Source organism: Cygnus atratus, chromosome 13 (genome assembly GCF_013377495.2).
Source record: "Cygnus atratus isolate AKBS03 ecotype Queensland, Australia chromosome 13, CAtr_DNAZoo_HiC_assembly, whole genome shotgun sequence".
NCBI lineage: Eukaryota > Metazoa > Chordata > Aves > Anseriformes > Anatidae > Cygnus > Cygnus atratus.
The window spans coordinates 15,295,616-15,315,276 of NC_066374.1; the positions used below are offsets into that span (position 1 = coordinate 15,295,616).

Genomic DNA, 19,661 nt, shown 5'->3' on the forward strand with positions numbered 1-19,661 from the left:
ACATACTCAAATTTACCTAAAGCAACAGAATGCCTAAGGCTGGTTCTTATTATCATCATGCTGAGGCAGCATATATTGCCCTGGATTTCTCCTGGCATAAAGAATACAAAGCCTGGCTTGTATTTACCGCCAATGCTTTAATTATAATTTTTGACATGTACCATCCAGTAAAGTGATGACTGACATCAAGTCTCCCTCATTTGTCCTACACTAGTGTATTTTGATCCCTTTTTGCACTGTAGTTTCTTACTTGAAATTTTTCATTTACTTCAGTTAATCTTTCCTCAGGTGTTCATGTCTTGCAAGTATTTTCTTTTTTTTTTTTTTTTTTTTTAAAAGAATCTTTCTTACCTGGTAGATTGTCTCTGTCTTTCATAGATCTCTTGGTTTTGTTTTCTCCTAAAAGAAAAGAAAGTAAGGTTAGAGGTATATTGAGTACAAGCAGGAAAACTATGCATTTGTTTTTGCAGTGATGTCTATTTTATTTATTTATTTTTTTAATTGGCAATCCAGGGGAACTAAAAGAAAAGCAGAAAACAAAAACAACTGCCAAGACAAAGAAAGAGAGCATATACTCTTTCTTCCAGTTTCTTACATGAGATGTTCAAATACCTTTTAGATACAGTATGTCAGATTGTGTTTCACCATATGATATGACATAATGCAACATGACACACCAATTGTTTTGTGATGGAAATGTAAAGAAAAAGAGCTACTCCGCTCTACTGCTAAAGAAATCATTTTAAGTAGAGAAATAGACAGATTTCTCCAAATATCAATACATCAAAGTGTAACGGCCTTGAGGTCTTCCCCCTTCCAGGAATTCCTGCTGCCAGGGATCAGGGACAACTTCATGATAGTGCAGCTGCAGGCTCTCCCCTTTACCTGACAGCTCTGCTGGGAGGCCTGAGCCAGACTGACTCCACTTTCCTGTGGGATCTGCTTTTAAGTTGAGATGCTCATGTTTGGCCCCAGCCTGACCTACATCCATATTAGTATTTGTATGAGCCTAGAACAGCCAAGTCCTCACACAATATATAGCAAAGCAATTCAAGTGGCACAACACAACTTAGTGCAGTAACCTGAACATATGCTCTAGAAACCCTACCAGATAACTCCAGGTTACAGCAGTGCCAGTATTTGTATATTTGTATATTTATAGAAGTCCTTTGGCACTTTCAGATGAGGAAACAAAGAAAAATAAGACTGCCTTTGACTAATTTAGATATCCAGATCTAGATTATCTAGATTTTTCAAGCATATTTCAGCAAAACTTGTTCCTAAATAAAGTCCATGGTATCCTACTGCATACCCTCAGGGTAGATCTGAGGCTTTGTCTTAACTGATTCTTGAGACTCTTTCAGCTGGGGAATTGCAACAGTGCTATTAAAAACAGTTTTATTGACATGACACATTCCCTAAGATAGGCCGCTAGTCATTTCATGTTATTGTATCAATAGTATACTTAATGTTTTAATTCAAGCAAAATCCTAATGATACAGCTATCAGGAGGAAAAATGCTACACTGAATCTAAGTGGTGCTTCCACTATGACTGAGTAGTGTATTCAGACTAATACTTATCAGCCGGGTTTCTGCTGTTCCGTATTTTCATTTATTAAAGAATTGTTTATAAAGAAGAAGGAGGTTAGCAATGTCATTCTTGTAACCTGACTGCCTACTTAGAAAGAACTGCCTGGAAATAAGAGTTTTGTTGCGTCATTTTCTCTGGAGCCTTATCCCGAAACATGTGCATAAACAAATCTTCAATGATAATACTGGGCATATGTTTCTACCCCAAGCAACACTGATTACTGTGGTTCCATACCAAAATAACTTAATGAGACAGAGAGTACAGGTTTTACTACTGTTTTCCAGATAATACCCTGTCCTTATTTACGTCACTGGGAAAAGGATTCATTTTAACTTTACAAAGTACAGAAATTTTAAACATCACAGAAACAAACAAACAAACAATAACAATAAGCTATTCATGTGTGATTACCTTAATTCATATCTACTACTTTTGTTGATTCTGACTGTTTCCCCAGCAACCTCTCTTGGCAAAATAAACAAGTAACATTTTAAAGTGGTGATGGAGAGTAAAGCAACACCGTATTTATAAAATGAAGGTTCCAAGGTAAGGAAATTGTCACTGATATAGAATGGAGATTAACACAGCTGCATACCCCACCCATCACTCAGCAGAGTGAAACCCGAAGGGAATGCCTTCACTCCTCCCTAAAATCTGACAAAACTGTAGTGCTATAACTTGTGATATGCTGTATAATTGTGTTAAGACTTGACATCCACATTGAGGTACGAAAAATCTGTGGTTCTGCTCTGCTTGTTATCTGCTGTTGTAGATCCATACTGTCTATATGAGCTTGGTCTTCACTTACTGCACTTAACTTAAAATGGTCCTGCACAGTTTTGGTGTTCTTGTGTCCTGCATTCCAGGGTAAATCCCATTCCTATCTGGTTGTATCCCCCTGCTCTGCTTGCCTCCCCATCCTGCTGAAGGCACACTGCCACTGGCAGACATGGGATCCATGATCATGCACACTATGCTTTCCCTTCAGATTTCAAAGATTTTGCCATGAAAACAATTTTTTGGCAAGTTTAATATTAGTGGAGCTATTGAGAGCAGCTCTTTAACACAACCACATAAACCAATTGTGACACGTCACCACCACACCATTGTTTTCACACTACCTTAATTCAATCTAGAATTGAACAAAGAATATAGCCTACACTATAACAGAGCAATAGAAAACAGGAAGTGGAAAAAGAAAGGTGATAGGAATGAGAACTGAGGTATGTCAGGAAAAAAAAAAAAGGAGAGAGAAAAAAACAAACTGCAATAAAGCTCATTTTCCTTCCAAATTAAGCACGACTATCAATCTGCCGTGTTTTTGCAGACTTAGTTTACAAATACATTAATTCATCATACCCCTTTCAGGTTTAATAAAAATAATACCAGTTCAAATGAGCATCAGTCAGTTTTGTTGTCTTATAATAGACTGATGGCCTTAAGCTTTCCAAAAGGAAATTCAATTTGAATAAGGATTTATCTTGAATTGTCAGTGAAATATTCATCCCTCAATAATTATTTCTCACATTCATTCTAAATTCTGTTAGTATTTTTTCTTCCAAAACACCATGTTTTGAAGCTAGCCCTAGCTAAATCACAGAATATCCACATTAATGGAGATATTTATAGTAAAAGCATTGTTTTTTCTCACAGTAATTCATGTCCCAAAAATATCTTTTCTAGTACCATAGGAAAAGAAGATATATCTGTGCAAAATGTCACCAGTGTTGAAGCAAATATACACAGTATTTGTTTTTTTTGATATTTCAGCTGAGGTTTCTAAGTTCAACTAATTAACTTAGGGTTTTCTTGTATCCTTTTACTGCTTCTTATACCTATCTGTCAAAATGATTTCATTAAAACACTCACAGATGATCATTTTACTGAATTTCTGACAAGTTAATATACTCCTTGTAAAGCTGTAACTACAGGTTAGATTTGGTTTTGATTCAGTGCCCAATCCATTTACTGTTTACAGAACAGGAAAAAATATCAGGTGTAATGAATGGTACTAAGCTGGAATAAAATAAATTGAACATGCATTTTTTTATTTCTAACCTCTTATGATCTACTGCCTTTTCAGACAATATTTAAAATGAATACATATCATTCAGGTGTTCAAATGTGCATATGTACCTTTATCCCAGGATTTAAGAAGAGAAATGGCAACCATTACAACTACAGAGTGCACAGCTGGTCATTAACAGCAAAAGTTACAGATCCTTCTGAATAGCCACTACCAGTCAAAACAAGGTGATGAGTGTTTTTTTTTGTTGTTGTTGTTGGTTTTTTTTTTAAAGAGCACTACATGAGCCACAGTCAAACATCACTGGAGCAAACCAAGTCAAAGAAGCAGATTGTCTAATTAGAGTTCTCATTTCCTTATATTTGTTAGCTGCCTAGAGAAGCTTCTTCAAAGATGCCCTAAAATCAAGTAATACAGAGGACAATCAGAGGAGAAAAAAAAAAATCTGCTTTTCATGTAAAGGAGTAAGAATTGGACTTCAGAAAACAAACACACAGTGTATTTTTACTTTTCCTGTGCATGAAAGGTAAAGGAGGTAGACTTGTTTTACAAATACTCATTCAAGAATATTTCCTATAGATTAACTAATTTTGAATTCACCTACAAATCAAAGTACAGATATTTTTAGCTTTGTATTGTAAGCATAATGTAGAAACAGCAAAAAATAAAATGGTATGTGGTACATCTGTTGAGTTTACAAATCGCAAACAAACAAGAGGAAAGGGATATTTCTCTCCAAAAACAGTTTCTGCCAGTTATTTGAAACAGATAAATCCTAAGCAAGTTAATGAGCAGTAATGCTTCTCTAAGCATTACTCTAAACATCTGAAATAAGTAGAAAACAATGAAAGAGAGACTATAGATGAGTCCATTCTTCCTCCAGCGCATGCCATTCAAGATGATAGCTAATGAGAATCCCCAAAATTAATGCTGAATTTTGCTCTCTTTAAGTGAAATGGTGAAGATAATATGAATATAACTCAGTATTATCAACTGATTCAGCTCCAAAACCCACACTTTTAACATATTGTTATATGGTCAGAAAAGCCTAAATATCAGAAGAATAATTCTTGAATGGAACAGTAACAGTCTGGAATTACATGCTAGGACTCACAAAACTGGATTTCCACTGCCATAATATCAACAAATAAATTTTATACTTTGACAGTTCATCACATAGAACATAGTGAGAATTTCCAGAAAATGTTTAAATTGTTCAACTCAATTTTTGGATAGTGTGATTCATTCCTAATAAAGGAAGTAAGATTTTTTTTTCTCTTAAATATGGCTGATTTCTTCATTTAATAAAATAGAAACAAAAGAGTTCAAATTCTATCAGGAAATACAGCTTAGTACAGAAAAACACAACATAAAAAATGGTCCATTGATTCTGGTCCATAACTAATAGACAATACTAGCAAAGCTTTAACCCATTTTTCTTGTACTGAAACATTTTTTTTTCCAAAAACATATACTAGTTGGATATACTACATATTCAACTCATGATAGTGATTTCCATGAGCAGATTTTCCAGCTTGTTCTATATGATCGCTGCATAATTACTAGTCTTAAAATGCCTTAAATTCCTCTTATTTTTCTAGTGTCCTAATCTATGAACCAAATAGATTCTCTCTTTTTAATAAACACTGAGAAAAGGCATCTCTTGCCAAGATTCTGATAAAGCGTTTCCAGAGACTGTTGTGAAAAGAAATACATCAAGTATACATTGTCTACAGAAGCCCAGACCCCAGTAAACAATAATTTGAACAAGGACTGGATATCCTGGCAAGATTTTTGATCCCTGAAATCAATATGAAGCTGCTAAAGGCAGAGGGAGGAAAGGAAGCACAGCAGTCTCTGGCTTGGTTATTGTTTTGCATGAACACTGTGTTTCTAAGTCATACACCATACTAACGTCTTTTAGGTGTGCGATCTCCTTAGGCCTCCTTAAAGACATCTGCAGAAATTTAGTAATAGGTTTGCCAGGCTGAATCACTTTCTTTATTGTGTATACAGGAAACGCAAGGCAGTCTCAATCCCAACTTCAGCACTGGAATTCTTTGTCTTAACGTTTACCACTTGTGGATTAGTGCTGCCTCTACCCAGTCTTCTACCAAGCTCATTGAGACTCAGTGCAACGATAAGCATCTTCCACCATGAATAATGCCAGCTGAGGACAAGGGATAAGGATAGGGTGAATTAATAATTAGATAGGAAATCAGATGGTTCTTGATGGACTGCAAAACTATCACTTCCGGTACAGGTGATCTGTAATTGGATTACCACAGAATTAGGAAAACGGCAAAAATCAATTATTTGCATTCAAATATATTCTCCAAGAAGAAAAGAACGACAAATTAGTGGTGTTGCTACTGAGAGATTTATCCTGTAGGAAAACAAAATAAAACAAACAAAAAACACAATCTAAGATATGCTATAGAACTTATAAAGTACAAAAAAAGAATATTATTTTTTCAGATTTTTTGTCACCATTATACAAATGATATCAGAGATTAAACGCTGTTAGCTTTTTTAACTCATAAATCGTTACAATAAATTAGAGATGTCCAGTCGCATTAAGTAAATCATGTAAATGTCAAAATCGTTTGTCAAGAAATTATGATCATAATTACCAGTGATGTTTTTTTAAGGGGAATAAAAGGTAAAAACAAACAAACAAACTTAACTTTTCTTTATGGTACTTCAGAACCTCCTTGTTCTTCATATTTCAGTGATGATCAGGTTTATGATCAACTTAAGCTACTTATATACTTGGAATAACATAAATCAACCTTGTTTTATAACTTCTTTATCCAGATAGTTTTACAAAATTGATATTTGGAAGTGAATTCTTACCCGCCTTTTTCTTTCAAGATAGAGCACATATGAAGCTGGTATGACTAGGCAAGTTTAGCCTATCTCTGCACTATATTTTTGTTATAGCAAAAATTGCAGAATGTATTTCAAAATCATCCCTGCATGTTTAATAGCATTTCGTGGAAAATTCCACTGCTATGAAAATGGAATAAGACCTTGGACAATTTTTTTTACAGTCTCCCTTTTTGTTCTTCTGGTTTTGCTTTTGATCCTGCAATTGGCTGCTTTATGTACTGCTTCCACTGAGAATGGAGTGAGTGTTCCAATCTCTATGTATTGAGGATCTAAACCCTTTTTATCATTTAAGCTGTTTTCATGCATCGTTCTCAAGCTAAAGCAACACTGTTGAAATAATTATCACCTTCAGTCTGTTCCTGAAGTTAGAGGTTATTGCCTCCTCTAATCTCCCTGCGGAGCTGCTTATATAAGTAATTCTTATCCTGTTTCAGTTCCAATCAGTTTGATTAGCAAAATTCTATTATGTATGCTCTATACATTAACTTGGATCATGTAGTTAAGAAGCAGGCAGATAAGAAAATCCATCAAATCAGAAAAACAACTACTTTCTACAGGGAGTATTGACATGAAGAAGAAGATAGGTTAGGGGAACAGCAACCCCTTCAAGCTGGTATGACTCCAGAGAGAATACACCTCTGTATTTCCATCAAGATAGCCTGAATGCACAATAAAATATATATACTGGCACATTTTTTATACTAGAACAAATATGACTTACATCAGCTGCAGGAGAACGGGAAATTCCTGACCTAACTTTAAGTTAGATTTTCACAAATAGATGATATTTGATATAGCATAAACTCTTCCATGAAAAAGCTACTCTTTCAAAAATATTAATAAATACGATCTGACAGAAGACATTTATATGAGTTCAGCAGAATGTCTCATCTGGAATCAGCATTTCTGGTCTGTGAAAAGCACGGTTAATATCCCATGGAAGTGCTACTCATGTCCTCCAAGGCAGGAAAGAGTACACCTAGTTCTAAACTATGAACAGAAAATTAAAACCTGAATTTTTTTAAATGAGTAGAAATATAGCAGGGAAAACAAAGAAAAAAGTCAATTTCTGAAGTTTTTGCAGATGTGTACAGTTGGCACATGGACCAATCAGTGCACAGGTTTATAATATACATGAAGAAAAGGGTAGACAGTGATACTGCTGTTTTGAGATTATCTTCCAGTTAAGTGACAATTAATTGGACAGAAATAAACCTAAATACTTTCATCCATTATTATGCACAAATTGTTTAATTCTTCAACATCTGATATGTTTTTTTTTAATGTATATCTCATTTTTAACATGTATTTCTATTGTAGCCACAATATTTATCAGCATGCAGTTAATATCTTACCTCTGTATGCCAATAAATGTTGTGGGTAAAACATATACATCTACTAACTTACAGTTAGTAACAAATCAGATTTTAAAGCTAGAATTATGACTATCTTAGAAGTATTTACTGTAGCTAGTGTGCTTCTTCATAGTATTGTCATTTACTCTGTTATTTTTTCTAGATTTCTTAGCATAAAAGTAAGCAATTTTGCACCATACCTATGTCATGTTTTGCTGAATTCCCATCAAGATGGTAGTGCCCTGCAGCACCTGGAAATGTGCACTGATCTTCTGCAACACTAGTTTCATCTCTTCAAGACTAAAATTGATTTTTCTCAAACTGGCATGTAAAGGTACAAAGTGTACTCAGTGATCCATAACTCAAGTGAGTGCAACAAGACCAGCCTCAGTGGTTGAAGAAGCAGTAACTTTTTAAGTCTCTGCAAGCAACAGTGAAAAGAAAAAAAAAAAATCAGACAGTAGTGAAGAATTTATCTTGTAAAATGCCAGGCAGTCAAGTTGTTCTACTGCTGCTGCAGGCTATTGTCAGAGTTGCTAAGTAAATAGTAGAAATAGTTTTCTTTAATTGTAAAGAGCTGGGATACCATGGTGATGTGCTTTTTATAGCACACCTAATATAAACAGATAAAAAAGGATTTCTAAACTCAGATTTTATCTCTGCATTATTTGCCTGATTCTGTAGTTCACTGTGAAAGGTTTGAATCCTCCCTGAAATAGAAGGAAAAACATTGGAGTTTCTCCTAGCTCTCCCCCACTACATAATCCTGTCTGTAAGGCCTAGGCTTATCAAAGGGAAAGCAAGTAGAATTATAGAATCACAGAATAATAAAGGTTGGAAAAGACTTCCAAGATCATCTGATCCAACCATCACCCTTACTACCATTGTCACCCACTAACCCATGTCCCTAAGCACCAGGTCCAACCGTTCCTTGAACACCCCCAGGGATGGTGACGTCACCACTTCCCTGGGCAACCCGTTCCAATGCCTGACTGCTCTTTTTGAGAAGAAATGCCTCCTGTTTTCCAACTTAAACCTCCCCTAGCGCAACTGGAGGCCATTCCCTCTAGTCCTATCACTAGTTATCTGCAAGAAGAGGCTGACTCCCAGCTACCCACAAGTTGGACTATGCCATTAAACAGAAAGACTGGTCAAGTCTTGCACTCACTCAGCCCCCATTAGCAATTGCCTGGCAACTCATGTACTTCCCTGATAAAGAAGAGCAGTACATATGTCTTGGAAAGGACATGCACAAGAAGCAGCATCACCAGTAGCCAGACCCCATGCTACTCTGTCAGGCCATGATGCTTTCTTAATATACAATCCAATAGAGAATACATGGTTTCAGATGTGATGTCATCTGTGGAGTCCCTGACCTGTTAACAACAAAATATCAGTAATACTAAGTTTTGAAATAAAAAACTGAATTTCACAAACAGTTCAAATTTCTACATCTACTAGTTTCTGCAGTGTCCAAGACTTCAAAAAGCCTTTTTATTTTATTTTCACTACATGTGCATAAATGGTAATGTAGGAGAAATGCAATGGAGTGTTCAGGCACTTGGGAGTAACGAGAATTTCCACTGTCATGGAATATCTTGATGCTAGCTAACTTGCTTGTTGCCTTGTTATAGGTAACTTGCAGTTACCTATTAAACTGAGGTAGGTAAAATAGAAATTAATAAAACCATTTAATTACTAAATCATGAGTAAGAGAAACAAATGTTTTCTTTTCCCCTTTCTCTACACTACATAGCCCAAGATCAAAATATTTCTTCTTCCTTTTGCAATCATCTGATTAAGTGGTAGATGCTATCCTATATTCTGTTTTCAGTAACAGAAAGAATTGCTTCTCATCAATCTTGTGTGCTCAAAAATGTAAATTCTGAGACTGCAAATGGAAAATCTTTATGAAAACTGAGGAAATAAATGTCATTCGTATAAACATATGAAAGCAATAGAAATTGAACACAATTTTGAGGGTCCAGACAATTCCTACCCCAAGTTTGTGTTGCTCTGACAAAATAGTATGGAAAACAAGTGAGCTTTAGAAAGATACAAAGACGATACCATCTACGATTTTCTTTTTTAAAAAAACTTTATTGACATGTATATTTTACATAAAATTATTCTAATTATCTCTTGCTTACAGTAACTACCTTTTTTATTAATGAAGTTTCTAATAATCACAATTTCATAGAATCATAGAATATCCTGAGTTGGAAGGAACCCACAAAGATCATCAAGTCCAACTCCTGGCTCCACACAGGTCTACCCAAAAATTCAGACCATATGACTACGAGCACAGTCCAAACACTTCTTAAACTCCGACAGACTTGGTGCCGTGACTACGTCCCTGGGGAGCCCGTTCCAGTGTGTGACAACCCTCTCGGTGAACAACCGTTTTCTGATATCCAGCTTGAACCTTCCCTGTTGCAGCTTGACCCCATTCCCTTGGGTCCTATTGCTGGTCACTAGAGAGAACAGATAGGCACCTGTCCCTGCACTCCCCCTCGTGAGGAAGCTGTAGGCTGCGATGAGGTCTCCCCTCAGCCTCCTCTTTTCCAGGCTGAACAAGCCAAGTGACCTCAGCCGCTCCTTCTAAATCTTCCCCTCTAGGCCCTTCACCATCTTAGTAACCCTTAGTTTCTTTCAACATAATTGTTGAAAGAAATAGCTCAAGTTATAGATACCATTTTCAGAGTGCTTCAGGTTACAATGCTACCAGTATTCTAATTCTATTCACTGGGTGCTAATACATTAACCAGGATTAGATTTCTGTAATTTGACCATACTGTGATAGTGATTAGCACTGTGTGCAGTTTAGGCCACAATCCTTAGAGTTTATACAAGTAACTGCATTGACATAGCAAAGAATTCTGACACTGTTCCCAAGTACAGAGCAAAGACTGAATTGTCACTAACTGGTTTGAAACACTGCTTTGAAAAAGGGCCTATCATAGCAATAACATATACAGATGTTCCTTTATCTCAAATGCAGAGTTATTAATAGACTGCTTCATCCTTGCTAAAAAGAGAGCCAGCAACACAACCTTACGTTTAATTTATGATTTGTTAGGTCTATTTCTTAATGTGATTAATGACAAATCACTACTTAAAGCATGGAACATTCATCAGCAGAACTGTATGCCCTTAAAACAGGTGTTGAGGGAATTTGAGAACTTTACAATGCAAAGTTCTATTGTTTCTATCAGTCTAAATCACCAAAAGAACTGAAAACAAGTAAGGCTTTCATGGCTTTCATCCATATGTGAAGGGCAAACTTCAAAATTTGCCAGTGCAGAATGTGAGACAACAGGAAAACAGAACCTTTCCTGAAGCTTTCTTGAAGCTAGAAAGTTTTGGTCAAGATTTGCCTTTTTTAAAGGATGAAACATTTAGAATCTTGATTACTGGCAGAAGGAAATAAGAGTGGAAAAAGAAAGAAAACCTAGAATGTAACTATATAGACTACTGACCTAATGTACATATAACACAACAAGAATACATCTGACTTCTAGGTATTTCTGAAATTACAGCATGAAAGATCAGTTCTCAAAATAAATTATTTATTGCATGAAATAAATGTCCACAGAGGATGCTGATAATAAAACTAAGTAGACCAGATGAGCCAGAGATCCTCAGGATAAAGACCATGAAAATTCTCAAAAAAATTAAAAAACGGACTAAAAATAGATAGGGGTAGTGATTCTCCTTCCCTAAAATATTAAGAAAGGTATAAAATAGTTATTTAGAGATATTCAAAACCAATATTATGATTTTTTTCTAACATCTGTACACCTAGGAACATTTTTACCAGGTATCCTACTTTAGTACTAATTTCCCTTGTTTTACCAAGAGTCATTGGTGATTTTTGCTTTTCTGCTCAGTTCTGTTCAGTTTTTATTTCTACTTTCTTTTCTTTCCCAGTCCTGTTATTTCATCTTCCCTTTAATGTATATTGTAAGTTCTCTAGAGTAAAAATTATTTCTTTGTTATAGGTCTGCAGTGAGCCTTGCCTAACCCACCCATGATATACAAATTGTGGGTTTAAGTGATAGCATACAAATAAATTAACACAAAATGTTTATTGCACTTATACCTAACAGAAATAGATGATTAATGGATATTAAACACTGGTTTAATTAATGGGGGAAAAAAAAAAGCAGGGGAAAATCCTGTTGATAAACAGATCTTTAAAAATTATTTCAACATAATCTGTTGCAGTAATTACCAGAAAAACTTCCTGGTTCTGCCTTCAAAGACAGAAAAAACGAAAAAAGGAGTGTGGGTGCCAGGGAATACTGTTTGTGAAAAGGAGGCCTGTGAATTGTGCAGTACTTTAGTGTCTTGACCACTGCAGAAGACTGAAAACTGACTAGAATAAAGAGAATCTGCAAAATTTGACCTCAAATAGACAATTTTCTTGTCCCCACTTTATTCAGAGTTGGCCATTATCAAAATGTACATTCATTCCAGAATGCAACCTTTTTTTAAAAATTATTGAGGGGCTGGTAAAGAAGTGTCAGATACTAATAATTCCAGTCTGAATATTCTCACTTGAATGTTGACTTCCAGACATTGCTTCAGTTCAAGGTATGCTAAGATCTGGGGCCTGTCTGGATTCTAGGCAGCTCCAAGTCTGGGAACACAGAAGTAGTTCAGAACTGCCCTCCTTTCACCTTCAGAAATCAAACCCCTGATTTCTGAGCCAGTTCATATAGTGAAGCTCATACCGGGGCTAGCTCATCTTGAATCACATTGGTTACAGCCATACCCTATATACTTGGGAGTGCCAAAAGGATTTCATTGTGCCAGAGTAACTTTTTTTTTTTTTTAATTATTTTTCAGTTTTAAGTAGTGAAAACCAACCAAACAAGCAACCACAGTGGATAATTTTCTTTGTAACATGATGTTTGATGGACATCCTTGATTTCTGTGCAAGAATGTTTGAAAGTGACGGATACTATGGCAAGATAGTATTGGGCTAGCTCTTATATAGAACATTTTAGTTTTCATATCTATGTTCTTAATTCTGGTTGTTTCTAAATCTGACTTGTAATTCATCCCCTTAACTATTTCTAAGCTAATGGTATTTCAAAGTAATTATTTCTAAAACTTTTCATGGTTTGTTTTACCTCCTTAACAACAATACTTAAAAAGACAAAAATTCATCCTTATTCTCACCTCTACCTTCGAGTATTCTTCCCTTTACAAATCAACTATCCACTAATTATAGAGACTTTACACAAGATGTGTTAAGTGGCCTTTCACAAATGGTGTCTTATAGCATGAAATGCTGGTAATATCCTAGTCATCTAAATCAGAATATGCTTCAACATAGAAGTGCAAGATTACCTATTTTGAATAGTTATAAATAAAAACTTTGTACTTATTTTTGGGTATTTAATATTTTATTTCAATTTTTGAGTTATTAGACTCCTTCAGTATTATCTGTAAACTGAGAATAAATCAGGATATGTTTCGGACCAAAACAAAATCAAAATGGAATCATCTAGGAAAAGTAGCATAAGATATTGTCTTTCACTGGTAGACCATGCCTTTTAATGAACACTTCTACCCAGGCAAAGCCAGAGATGAAATTATATCTTCCAGTTAGGGAATTTGTCCTATCTGCCCAGTTTTCCAGCTTGACTGACTGGAAAAAAAGATTTTCCAAGCCATATAACTGGAGGTTGAATAATCATTGTCAAAAAGATGAGCCCTGAAGTTTGTCCAATTGTATTAAATAAATAAATAATAATCAAATATCAGAATGATGCTTGTCTACTATTGCTCGTGATCAGCATGTCTTTCATCACAGAACTGCACTGCTACAATGCACACCTCAGTTTGCTTGGAAAAAGAGAATTTAGAGCAGGTTAACAAAGAAGCGACTGGTCAGTTTTGTTGACTTCAAGCTTATTGTCCAGCATTCAACTGGATTCAAGCAGTCATACTCACGTATAGAAGAGTAACAAGGTAATTAGCACAACCATATTTAGGTATTTGCATGGGATAAAAAGTGACTTTTATTCATCATTGGGAATAAGAACTTCTAGCAATAGATTTTGGGTTTATTTTTTCTTCTACTAAACTGGTTTTGACAGTTTTTCATTCCGCATGTTATTTGTCCTGGTCAACTTCTGAATAATATCCCATTTTAGTAGTCCGTGACTTCATTTTTTATTTTTTGTTTGAAAACAATCTTTTTTTTGCCCTTTTTTATGTGATTGCTCCTTAATTACATATTGCCTGGTCAAGTTTTTCTCCGACACTACATGCAAAGTACTGTAGAGACTGCATTGTTTTTGCTTGCTAAACATCTGTGCCGTGAAAAGATATTGCCTGGGAAACGAATTAGGCATGAATCAGTTTTATATCCCCATTTAAAACAAATATGAAATAAATCAAATTATTGTTTAATATACTTAATTATCTTTTTATGTGTCTCATGTCACATAGCATATGTCCTGTAAAAAGCACTTGGTTTGGTCCTCTGAACATGTCATTTATATGCTAATGATGAGAGATGGCACAACACATTCTTGCCAGTCAGAATCCACTGTAAAAAATGTGTGTCCCTAAATAGAGTTCTACTCTAAAAATTACATTAGTACAGGCATACTTAATTTTGAAAAGGGCACAGTAACTATAACATCCTTTCTCTGAATATGGTGGATAATTCATTTTACTGTAGAATATTTACCAGAGGATTGTTTAAGTTGAATGGGACCTCTGGAGCTCATCTAGTCCAACCCCCCTGGCAGGATCAACTAGAACCTACTTGACCATTCTAATTGAAAACAAACAAACAAACAAAAAGAAATAAACAAACAAATTAAAAAACTGCTTCATCTTTTCATCCTTTAAAAAGGGCCTTGACTAAGCTGTTTTTATTATGTTTATCTTGGATTTCTTCTATCACAACTTGTGCTATTTACTTCTCAACATGTCACTGGGCATCACTGACATCTGACTAATTTTCAAAGGCACTTAAATCTAGTAATAGTTTATACAGGGAAAAAATGTAAATATGGTATTAAAAAGTAGCTGTAGTTCTGAAAAAAATGCTAAGGGTGACACTCAGTCCAAACTGTGTCTTCTACACATCTGAATTACAGTCTATGGTGAACACTGTATCTCAAAACACGATAAAGTACCTTTCAGTAATAAATTTATTATAGGACTTTGAAAATAGAAGAAATAGCACTCTATTTGTAAATAATTTGTAGTATTGGCTTGGCTCTAGACAATAAACCGAATTATTTTGTGACCTAATGCCACTGAGAGCAGCAAATTCCTGTCACAGAGGTACACACACTTCATCATTATAATATAGATTATGAATATCACTATGTATATTTTCACATTGCCCATATATATATACACTTACAAATTTATATATCTAATACACATAATGTCATGTGTTCAATTGGGCAACATTTGCATTTACTAAACTCTCCGTTTTTAACAAGCCTGATATAAGGAACCTGTTAAATGTCTACAATATGTTCACCTTTCACAACATATAATAAAGTCAAACACACTCACACAGCTACTTCATTACAAACATACTGTCAAAGAAATGGAATCTTTAAAGGAGTGAACTCATCTGGAGGTGGTGATTGAAAGCATTTTCGCATCTCAGGAAAGGAGCATTTTAACATTGCTTGTCACAGACATCCGGTTAGGCCTTCATGAGTTTCAGATAACACCTTTGGTGCAGCTTCTTTAAGACTAGGAATGAACTTTTGCTATTGGTTCTACCGTAAAATTGAATTAATACATTGTACTCACAGGTTGTTTTATTCAAATGATAATTTTTGCTTGCTTCTTGCTATTCACCAGGAAATAACCAGCTCCATATGACTCATCATGTTGTGGGAGTTCAAGCCTGCTTGCACACAAAAGAAAATTACATAATTAAACTAAATTTTGCAAATCAAAAACATCTTCGTAATTGCCTAAAGAGTATTTTATATTCCATTTTCAGAAGATGCTTCTCTGTGTAGCTATTTAGAAGGAACATATATTATAAAAATTAATTTTAGTTTCTTAAAGAATTAAGCAGTTTGGTGAGTTTTAGTTGTTGCTGTTGGTGGTTGTTTTTTTTTTTTTTTTTTTCCTCCCAAAGAATACCACTCTTATGCACATTTCTGAATTTTAGGTTTATGTTTTGGTTTTGTCCTGATTAAGGAAATGTCATTTACTGTACATGTATCAGATCTGTTTCATTTTTTTTTTTTTAAGATGGGCTATTGGGCAGAAAAATAAACAAACAAGCACTGATGTTCTTAACAATCTCTGAACTAAATTTAACTTCAGGAAAATATTTTAAAGTTAATAAAGAATGGAAAAAAAAAAAAACAGAAAAAAAAATTGTTATTTCAACAGACATGAAAACAGACAGGACTTTCAAAACACTACTTCAGAGAAGTAAAGAAAGGCCAGAGAGAAACATGATTAATGAGTAGAGCTTTAACATTTATTTTTGTGGGTCTTCTTGGAGTCCAACACTACCAATCCACTGGTCAGCAGCTATTTCTGATGTGTTGTTTCCTAACCTAACTACAGACTGTCACTTCAGTCTCTAGAGAATGTTATTGCCTAGGAAGACTGAACTGGTAAGGGGGAGAAAGAGACCAGGAAAATCACTTCTAATTACTGTGATGTCAATTTGGAGACTGGCTGGAAACATCAAAAATCTATCCTTATTTCTTACACTAGAGTAAAACCAAAAAAAAGTCTCTTGACTTCTTGATCCACAGCTCTGTCTAGTTCCTGAAAATGCCAGTTTCACTAAACAGGATTTCTAGACTGCTCACAAGTGGGGAGGTAATAAAGGACTTATCATAATTTAATGATAATCGGTCACAGAGTTCTGTTTAGTGAGTTCTAATGCTTCCAAAAATTGGATTTTGATGAGGTTTCTGCACTTCAATTTCCTCTCTGTATGCATTCCCACTAAAGACTATTAAATAGAATACAGACTGAAAGCTAACCCACACTGCATACTTCAAGATGTTTTATTAGCTTTTGTGAACATTAGACAACCTGTCTGTATTTACCACCTGTTAATAACAGGATGGCACAGAAAATAAAATACATGCCATGAAACTTACTGATATTTTCTTCCATCTTTGACACTTTCCTCTGCCTCTTTGAATGTTCTGCAAAGAAGCTCTCTCTGGTTCTCACTGTTTCCCTTTACCTCCACTACATCAAAAGCAGATAAAAAGAACAGAATTCTTAGCCTTATATTGTGTAGGTGACAAAATATTTCTTATGCCTCTGCTTTGGGAACAACTTTGAAATACTTTTCATAGCTGCTTGACAAATTCACAATTTGTCCTGCCCAAATCCTGGCTGAATTTCAGTCTCATAATTACATTCCACCTACCTAAAATTTTCCCTTTAGTTCAAGCGGGATAGTGTGCCATTTTCTGAGCTCTGTTAATTTACTTATAAACTCCCACAGATACTAAAGAGAAAGTCAGGCAGTACTTGGTTTCACTGCTCTAAAAACATTATATACAATGTACCAATTGTTCAGTAAAGCTAGTGAAAATATTCCAACAGACCTAGGCCATAGTGCTGAATCTAAAACTGTTGCTGACCAACTAATTTTCTGCCTGTCTGTGGCAGCATTTAAGCTGATTTAGAGTGGTGTGGAGTGAAAAATCTCTTGATCCAGAACTCATGAGCCAGTGCCCAATATAAACATTGTAATAGCATACCTGTCTTTTTTGAAAACTGTTAAATGGCACCATTTTTATTTCAGTGAGGAATTAAGAATTTCCCAAACTTCATTTTCCAGGAAAGAGAAATGTCAGTCCCTGGTAGGCTCTGCTTTTCAGGTCCTAGTGTAAATCTCACTCTTGGTTTAGAGATGTGACATACACTGTAGAAGCTGTAGGCTTTCCCTTCGTTATGAACTATTTTCTTGTTCATCCAGGCATCTAAGTTTTCATTTATACTTGAAAAATACTACTAAACAGTTACAATGCTCGATTTCCTGATCACTAGGTACCCATGAAACCTAAAAGAAGAGTAGTTTTTATTTTGGGATCATTGGATTTAGACTTGCAAACTAGTATTTGCAAGATAAAGGCAATTATCATTAGTTAAACATGAACTTCTAAGTGTTCAGAGTTTCAAAAGTTCCAAGATCATGTGGTGTTCAAAAATTAAAGCCAGAAAAAAGAATAGTTGGTAAGAGGAATAAAGGTAGTATCTTGATACATATAAGAAGAGGAGCTATAACTACAGGTACAAAAAACTGATCTTGGAGAAAGACAAAATTACAAAATATGAATCAAAAGAGAAAAAAAAATGTGTTTGGTTAAGTTAAGAAAGACAAAAGACAGTTAAAAATGAGGATGCAAGAATAGAAATAATTCAACGTCTCTCTTGCTCAGGATTTCAGTTAATTCTTTTCCTTTATTTTATGGCAGAATCAGATATTCAGAATTTTTTTGTGTCTGGTATATTCATCACAGATAAGTTTACGGTGTTTTTCATTTGCTAATAAGTAGACAGAGGGATTTTGTCAGTAAATTGCTTTGGTTGCTCAGCGATTACCAAACACAGACTTGTTGTGATATATTTTCACACAGAACATATTTGTTTGCCTGATGAGGAGGAGGAATGAAAGAAGAGAAAAAAATCAGTGTGGACATGGTGACCTCCACTATGAATTTTACTAAGTGACTTAATAGTTACTGTGAATTTGTGTGACCCTCCTGCTCTTTTAGAAACAGCATGATAGACCTGATGGATATACACAGCATGCACACAAATGACACATTTCTCCCTTTGTACCAGTGGTAGCCTCCCTAGCAAGCAGTTTGAGATGTACTGAGTGTATGGCTGACTTATCTGATGGCTAACATGAAACTGGGAACCTGAAAAGCCAATTTTAATTCTAATTCTCCTCTACCAACTCTTATCCTTTGGGGAAAATCACTTAACTTCACTGAGAACCTACTATACCTCCAGTAAAAAAAGGCTTTCCAAAACAGATCGAGTCTCTGCAAGGTTATGAGGTGAAGACAAGATTTTGTCTACTACTCTGAATATGTAAAATCTAACAAAAGCTGGCTATCTGCAGCATTCTGTAGTTTAAAGAATGAATAAAATGCATACTACAGTCATTTTTCTGGTGTGCAGACATAGTTATCTTTCTACTGCAAAAGCACATAGCGCCAAATTCTGACCATAGGGACATGTTACCAAATAAGAGGCCAAAGACACAAGGACAATTACAATATTTATCAATGTTTACTAAAAGTATACCATAAGAAGTTGCATCTACACTCCGTAATTAGTAAATATATACTGTTAAAAGTTTATATATATATTATATATATATATAATTATATTTAATATATATATTTAATAATTTCCAGATTAAATTGACATTTGTAAGCAGATCTCCTACAGATTTTTTCTGCAGTTCTTCTAAGAGCTGTTCTGCCTAGCAGGACAATCAACAACTCCTATGTTTCCCAGACACCACTGAACCTCCTAAAGTATTTAAGCTCATTTGTTGTTCAGTTACTAATAACATTTGCATCTGTTGTACCTGATCTTCTCTGATCGTTTTGTCTAGTGCTAATGTTTTACCTTTTCCTTTTTGAATTACTGCAGATGTTTGCTGATTCTAACCATACTGCAGCTGCCTTTTAAACAAGCTACAAAATTATCAGAAAATGCATTGGACATCAGAAGAAAATTTCACTAGCAGCAGGTTTTCCACATGATGAAGAGAAAAAATGCTAAGACAACCTAATT

The 19,661-nt window shown here is 35.0% G+C and overlaps 1 long non-coding RNA gene across 1 annotated transcript in view; it reads right to left on the reverse strand.

Annotated features, from left to right (window-relative positions):
* Positions 1-350: 350 nt before the first annotated feature.
* The window catches only part of LOC118245607 (uncharacterized), a 47,517-nt gene continuing 28,206 nt past the window's right edge, over positions 351-19,661 (reverse strand). Inside the window, exons 2-3 of the long non-coding RNA XR_004777900.2 lie at positions 15,666-15,762; positions 351-399 (exon numbers count right to left, since the gene is read on the reverse strand). This is a non-coding gene — a long non-coding RNA (uncharacterized LOC118245607). The remainder of the gene's footprint in view (positions 400-15,665; positions 15,763-19,661) is intronic.